Below are 7,274 nucleotides of genomic sequence, written 5' to 3' on the forward strand. Positions count from 1 at the left end.
GTTCGAAAATCGTCGTGTTCTGATATCATTTGTTACATAAAATAGTTCGTAGGCATTAAAACCCAAGTTACAATATTCCAACAGTATGATGGTATGACCTTTACTGCGTCTAAAATTAATATTAATTCATCTTAACTCTGAATTGCATCAAACAAAATTTTTAATTCCTGACCCCCCTCAGATAAATATCCTTACAAATTTTGTAAAACCCTAGTAAGAATTGCCTATCCAAAGTCTCTGTCGAAATTTCAGGTTTTCTGCTGCACAACTAGAACAATCCAGATTTTTGTTTTATCTTTGAAAATTGATCTAACCCGTGCTCATAAAATCACCAAATGAAATATGGTCGATAATTCAACTGTTAGTTATAACTCCACAAAATTTCATTATTTCAATCCAAATTGTTGCCAGAAAATATGGAAATACCCTCTGGTCATTGATCTCTGCCGGTGCAGTAATAGAAAACTAACCCTGACTTTGGAAATTCGGAATCATATCAATTGACCTCAAAATATCATGAAATTTTACACACTTATTCTATTATGTATGAACTAACACCGTCATGAATTTCGTAATTTTTGTGCATGTCTTTTACCCTCCACAAATTTTTTTTTATCTTTGAATGAAGAAATTTTTGAGACCCTTTTGAATGAAGAAAAACCACCTTTGAAGCTAGAGCAAAAGATGTTTCACATGATAATTTATATGCATGCATAAGAAGGCTGGGAGTTATGAGGAAGCTCAAAAAATATTTGCAGTGATGGCTGAGCGAGGAGTTCAGCAATCGACACAAATTACAAAGAAGTTTCAAAGATCTATGACAAGGTAAAGTTAAAATACTTTCTGACTTCATATAGCCGAAATATGACATGAAATAACAGTCAATAATGAAATATAGTTCCCTCATGCCTGCTCTAGTCAACATGCTGATAACATGTTCTTTGGTGAAGTTCTCAAATAGGGCATATGAAAATTTGGGAGGAGATCCTCTCTGTTGTTTTTATTCTAAACAAGATGGGTGGCGTTTTTGTTCTTGATGAAAACAATTAATATAGCATACCAATATGGGAAAAATGTGTTTGGCATCTATTTTTATGGTTCCTTCTAAAATGCAGTGTGCAGATAAGGAATACAAAAGGTTTGCAATGAGATTTGAGGGATGTGCAAGCCTTTGTATGTTAAAATTTTTTGGGGCCATTTCATCAACTAGATTTTGTTTTTTTTTTTTTTAATAAGTAAAAAGATTTTTATTAAAAAGCGTAAGGCGTCCCTAAATTAGGGGTGAAAAGGCGGTTACCGAAAATCACAAACCACCTCCGCCAACCGCCGAAAAAACTGCCAGTTGGCGGTTAAAAACCGGCAATCGTTTATTTTTTTTTTACATTTGGCCGTGTGGAAATCAACCCCTCCACCGCCGACGTCATCCTCTGCCTCTTCGTGGACCCAGCCACCACCACCACTTTAGACTCCGATGAGTCCTCATCCAACAACAATGACCACTACAGATCTACCCAACCACCACGACCACTCCAGATCTACCCAACCACCATGACCGCTCCAGATCTACCCAACCACGACCACCACTCCAGATCTACCTTCACTCCCACGTGCTCCACCGATAATCGTCCCTCCAGTGCCACCTAACCGGCCTCCAACCCCTCTATTGTTCAGATCTCTCCGGTTCCATCAATAGGGCTTCCACCGCCCTCGATCTCCTCCCCATCACCCTGGAGCTTCTCTTCGAAGACTGCGTTAAACGACTGGAGAGGGAGACGAGAGAGAATAGAGATGAGAATCATGAGAGAGTTGAGAGAATGGAGATGAGAATCATGAGAGAGTTGAGAGGTGAGGGCACTGAGGGGCTGGCGGCGTGGAGAGGGAGACGAGACAGAATGTAGATGAGTCTAGGGTTTTTTTTTTGTTTTTAATGTCTAGGTTAAATTTCCAAAACGACGTGTTTTCGGTTTTGGTGTTTTTATATCTAAAAATTAATAATAAATAAATAAATATATATATATATAAAATAATAATAATAAAGGCGGTTAGCGGTAACCGCCTTTCTAAAAACCGCTAACCGCCTTTCTAGGGCGGTTACCAGTTTTTAGGCGGTTTTAACGGTTTTGCGGTTATACGGTAAGCGGTTATGGACGGTTAGCGGGCGGCTATTTTCACCCCTACCTTAAATACACTGGAAGTATACAAAGGAACAACCCAGCTTGCCCACAAAACAGAATCCATGTCACGCCCCGTTTTGGGATATAAGGGGAAACGCGAACTTGAGTGTTAAATATATTTAAATGAAAGCGTACATTTACGACATATAGATTGTAACTTCTTATTTTATTATTTATGCATATTAATAATTCTTTACAATGCCATAAATTCCAAAAAGAGACATACTATACAATATAAAGGTTAGGTCGGTCCACAACGATCTATTGCTCTTTAGCGAGGTCTACGCCATTACAAAGAAATGACTTCGGCTTACTTTGTCAACTGAAAAGATTGGGAGGAAAATGGTAAGTTTGACAACTCAGTAAGAAAATCACAATAATCAAAAGTATAATATTTTTCAGGAATTTTGAATAGAGTTCAATAATATTTGCAGATAAAGAAAACCTTAAATAACATGGAATTAGATCAAATGCAGAATGATGCAAGAATCACTTATGCAGCGTGTAAGTTTTAACTTCCACCGGCCCACGTCCGCTATTTAGCCGTGAGAGGCGCATGTTACGTTTGGCACGTCCAAAAGGACTGATCCCGAATGACCTATACGCTCATCTTGTCATCATAGGGGAGAGTCAACGGGAGAAACTTCCCTAGGTGAAGACCCCTCAACCGATAGCCCACACTTTTAGTGTGGTTGCCATGCTACCCACATGGATCCGGATCGTAACACGATGGTGTCGTGGGGTAAAACTTAATGTGATATATGCACATGAAACATATATACATGTAAGAGGATCACAATTTCATTATCTTCATCCATATAGTGCACATGTAACACATACATTTTGAGAATCATAATCTCATCATCTTCATTCATATGGTGCACGTGTACTCATTCATAATTCGTACTTTGAGAGCTATAATTTTATCAACGTTATATAATCATATGAATTTTCAACCACAGTTTATAATAAGAGTAATATCATGACGAAATTTAAAAGGCAATTAATATAAAGAAATAAAAGAGTTTAGGAAAATCCTCGACCTTTTCTTTTCAAAAGTTCTATTGAACTTCCGTCGGGGTTTTTAGGTTGTGTTCCCTAACCTAGACTTGCCATTAGCATCAGAGTTGACCTTCTACCTAAATAAATTGCAAGAAGAAGTTTGGAGGAAAATTTTGAAATTTGAAGCCTAAAACTTAAACTAAAGTATCCTATAAATATATCCGACGTAACATGTAACCATAATTCTTCAAATACTTCTTATTAATACAAAATCTCTATCTAAATTTACTGCATATATCTAAAATCACTAATTTATGACTTCTCTTGAAACTCAGAATAGTCCAACCAATACCACTACCTTAATAGACTAAATCATCAATACTCAAGAAATTTCAAAATGAACTCATTCGGCCTAAACAACAAGAAATTCCCCCAAAACATCAACTTCCTTGAATCACCTAATCCTTAGTTCAAAACTCCATACCCCAAACAAACCAATATTAAGTCAAGCTCATTAACGTTTATGGCAACATAATAGAATCCAGCAACATCATTTATTTGCAACCCAAATGAGCACTTAAAGATTCCAAAATTTTAGAAGCTCAAACCCTGCCATGCTAATAAACTAAACCATTGATATCTAGCTATACTCAACTAAATTCCCAAACATAATCCATGCAAATTTCACAACAAAAACTCCATACAGCCATTAAGACAATTTACAACAAAATTTTCCCTCAACAAAATCTTATCCAAAACATAAACACCAACTGATCATCAACAGAAAACTCAGTTCTCATCAATTTGTCCAAAACAGGGTAAATCCTCAAGCCTTTAGACAGAAGCTCATTGTACTAAAATCATCCAACCAGAAATCATAAATAGAAAACCAACATTCTCAAACAAACCCAGAATTCATTCTCAAATTAACCAATGATGCAACAATTTCCAATATTGAAACCCAAACAGAAATTTCTCATAGACAGAGTTTCAACAACAAACCCACTCAACCTTCTCACAGAAATCCTCCAAAAGAAATACAGACAAAGCAATTCTCCAATCGATCAACCCAGAATTTATACTCTGAAATCAACCTCAAAGTCACCATACCCATTCGGTCATCAACAGAAAATCTTCAAAACAATACCCAAATCAAACTATGAAATCAAAACCAAAAAAATATTTTACAAAACCCAAATCAAACCCATAAACTGGAAATCTAAGCAACATTAACCGAAACTCAAAACAAAAATCAAGACAACCGAAACCTATTATAAATTTTAAGCTTCAAACTCAATTAACAACCACCCATTCGGTTTAGGTCCAACCACACACACAACCCAACAAAATCAATCCAGGAATCAAAACCAAACAACCCATTAATTTTCGCGATACCCATCAGTGTTTCTAAGAAGAATCCTCCAAAACAACAAAAAGAAAGTGGAAATCAAGCCTTACTTGCCTTTTTTCGTTTGGGTACCGAGAAAAACGTTGGAAAACGCTCATTGGCTCCACCGACATCGCCAGCTTTGACCCACCGACGATCCACTCCAAAAATCAAACCTCTCGGTCTCCCTCTCCGATCTCCCGGTCTCTCTCTTTGTCTCTCGATCTCCTCTTTTTCTTCTTCTCTCTTTCTTGAATCAGCTCCCTCTCTCTCACTCTATCTAGTGTGGGACATGCAGGGAAGTTTGTGCCATTTAAAAAGTTCACTTGTCAACCCAAAAAAACTTAGCCGTCACTTCTCTGTTCAGTATTTTTTTATTTTTTATTTTTAATTCTTATTAATATTTTATTCATACTTATCCAAAAGTCTTTATAAAATAATTCAAATTAAATTAAACCTAATCTCTTTTAATTTATTATACAAAAAAATTCTTTGGGAGAACTATTTGTTGTCATCAAACTAAGGAATTTGAATAATTATTCCATTCCACTATTCCTCATCTCAAGTAATAACTATTTATTTTCTTATGGAATACCCATTCCGCGAATCAAACGAGGCCTAAATTTTTTTGGGGTGTTATATCAAAAGACCCACGAGGATCTAAATACCCAACTACACCCAAAACCCACAAGAAACCTAATTACAGTAGAAGCCCCATAAAACACCAAATCCAGCCTCGAAGGCATCCCAACCCAACAATACCCCCCAAACCCACAAAAAAACCCAAACAACCCTTCCAAAAATAAACACCCACAAACCCAAAACAGTGGCGGAGCCAGCATTGACAATTTGGGGGGGCCAAATTGAAAAGAAAAAAAAAAATTAGAGGGGGGGGGGGGCAAAACTAAAAAAAAATAAAATTTGGGGTAAAATTTTAATTATTTTAGAATTTTTTAGAATATCTTTTTTTGGGGGGGAAACCCCTGCCCAAAAGGACCCAAACTCAACAAACCCCCCAAAACCCACCTAAAACCCCAAATACAATAGAAACTCAAATCCCATATGCAGTAGAAAGAAGAAAAAGAACAAACCCATAATACAAAGGAAAACCTAGAAATACAGGAAAAAAAATAAAAAGAAAAAAGAAAATAGAGACAACGGGGCTGAGAGACCACTGGAACAAGCAGAAAAACCCTGAAAAAGCCATCTAGGAGGCGCGTGGGCAGAGAATAGGTCACAAACACCGTAGATCTAACTCCCAAAAAAATAGAAACTTCCACGGCCACGCGCGTCGGGACAGCGCGTGGCAGCCACTTGCAACTTCGCTGACAATGGGGTAGAGCCGGAACGGGGAGGAGGTCCCAAACAACGTAGATCTACAACCCAATGTGCACAAGAACCAAACAGCCACACACTACGGTGTGGCGGCCATCCACAGATTCGACGTCGACGGTGAAGACCGAAGCAAGCCGACGAGGCCTCGGATGGGGAGCGTGCACACCGAAGAAGACCCAACCAATGTAGATCTACTCCCAACAAGAAGAGAAGCCCTAAACTAAAAGACCAACAAGAAAAAGAAAAACTCTAAAGGACTAACGCAGGAAGGGAACCGGAAGAGGAGGGAGGGAGGGAGTTCCCTCTGATCCCCCACTAGACAAAACAGAGAAGAAGACCTAGAGTTTTTTTTTTTTTTCTTTTGTTGAGCGAGAGTCTTCATCAACAAGAATTAGCAACATCTTTACGTGGTAGACATGGAAACATGATAAGTTACTCATGGTTGTTACACTTATCATGAAAAGAGGAAAAGGCTTATCATAATTCTATGTAAATAAAAGCAGAAACACATATTCAGGTGAAGAGAACTAGTTTTTTAATAGTAATCAAGTTGATATGTTTTGTGGAAATTGATACAAAATACCAACCAGAATTTTAAAACACTGAATCTCTTATCCTGTGGCACAATTGATTGACTTCGTGTAGTCACAAGTCATAAGGGACGCATTGCTAATATCTCATGACAAAGTTGTAAATATGAAGAAGCCGTTCTTGAATGTTTTCTGGGCTTTCTAAGGGTTTCTTTTTTCTGCTTCTTTTTTTTTTAATACTCTTTGATTTTTCATCTTTCGGCCCTCCCCCATCTTTTAATCTTTTGTTAATATTAAATTCATCAGATTTTTGAAGTATATGCCTGAATTTTAGATGCAAAGAGCTGGTCTTCAACCTGATGTTGTCAGCTATGCCTTACTTATTAATGCTTATGGGAAAGCAAGAAGGGAGGAAGAAGCACTAGCCGTTTTTGAGGAGACGCTTGATGCTGGTGTCAGGAATGTGGGCATCTTCATAACTTTTCTTCTATTACAGGGATTGAGGTTTTGAAAGTTTAAATCTGAGGAGAAATGGGTTGTATCAATTAAACTCATATAACCCCAAGCTCACTGAACTTAGTGAAGCTAGTTTGGTCGATTGGCTCCTCTGCACATATTTGTATAAATTAATTTTGCATTTATCCCTTTATTTTCATTTGTTATTTCATGATTGGGAGCGGCAGTCAGCACTTCAATTTTATTATTGTTTTTTTTTTTTTTTTTTTTTGGGGGGGGGGGGGGGGGGGGGGTTAGATAGCTATGAGGTACTTGCGTATTGTGGTTAGGCCATAAATCCAATCGCCGTCTCGGTTTCAAAAAGCGTCACAAGTGGTACCGAGCGTTAGG

The 7,274-nt window shown here is 37.6% G+C and overlaps 1 pseudogene; it reads left to right on the forward strand.

Annotated features, from left to right (window-relative positions):
* Window positions 1–342: 342 nt before the first annotated feature.
* LOC133860354 (pentatricopeptide repeat-containing protein At3g59040-like) lies at window positions 343–6,939 on the forward strand (annotated as a pseudogene).
* The last annotated feature ends 335 nt before the right edge of the window (window positions 6,940–7,274 follow it).

Source organism: Alnus glutinosa, chromosome 2 (genome assembly GCF_958979055.1).
Source record: "Alnus glutinosa chromosome 2, dhAlnGlut1.1, whole genome shotgun sequence".
In the NCBI taxonomy this organism is placed as follows: Eukaryota; Viridiplantae; Streptophyta; class Magnoliopsida; order Fagales; family Betulaceae; genus Alnus; species Alnus glutinosa.